Below are 1,040 nucleotides of genomic sequence, written 5' to 3'. Positions count from 1 at the left end.
TACTCAATCTTAAAAGCAATAAAAGTTGTAGTAAATACTAGCCACACCTTGCTTAAGCAAACTGAAGCTCCACTCTGAGTTACAACAAAAACAATCTATTGCAGAAAGCTACCAAAGAAAGCTTAATTTCATTAAATGAGTAATCTAATGAAAAAGAATCAATCTGCAAAGGGAAGCACTAGCTATGCTATAATAGAGAACAAGACCCTATTCCCAGAGCGGGAATCTTCAACACCTGTTTATGTTTACCACAATGCCAACTCACTCTGTAAACTCAATTGCCAATGAAACACTCATGAATGAACTGGGGATAAACTAAATAATGTAGCAATCAATTGGAAAGAAAACAGAGTTTCAGCAATAATGTGAAAACAATATTCAATAAACAGTATTGTTAACAAGGCATGGATAAAAGACACACTTAACACACTGCAGAAATATAATGGGTGAATCTTGTGATGAAGGTGGGCCCTATCCTTCCCACAAGATTCTCTAGGAGACGAGAACTAGAAAGAAATGTTCAGAACAAAATTTTATTCATCCATCAATATGTCATGTTACAGAAAAAGGATTCCAGTTCTATTCCTTCAACTAAGCCTTTCCGCAGTCTGTTCCCTCTCTTCTAATGTAGATGTCTCCTCTTTTTAAAGAGGAGACCTCTATTACAACAGATTACATTGTAAGTCCTATTTTAACCCTTTATACAAAATAGGGAAGTCAGTTTTCCCATCAACAAAATGTTGTTACAATAATACCGTCTTTAGATCATGATCGTTACATCTAGTGTAGCAGCTCCTTCGGTGATCTTCTTCTATTGCTGTCAAATCTAGACTGCAAATCACAACTATTCAACCACGAGATTTGCACGTTGTTCCTACTGTTTCAGCAACTGTAGAAGTAATCTTGCAATCTCTAGGCAATTTCAGAAACTTGGACTGCACATCATTCTTTAACCGTTCAACAACTATCAATTCAATGATTAACAATGGAGATGCGTAATTATATGTAAAATAATTAAATGTATAGTGATGAGAAGAAAT

This window comes from Pinus tabuliformis, chromosome 3_2 (assembly GCF_031772625.1).
Source record: "Pinus tabuliformis cultivar Carrire ecotype Pingquan chromosome 3_2, CPIR1, whole genome shotgun sequence".
Classification (NCBI taxonomy): Eukaryota; Viridiplantae; Streptophyta; class Pinopsida; order Pinales; family Pinaceae; genus Pinus; species Pinus tabuliformis.
The sequence above is the reverse complement of the archived record's forward strand: the minus strand, read 5'-3'. Positions refer to the sequence as shown.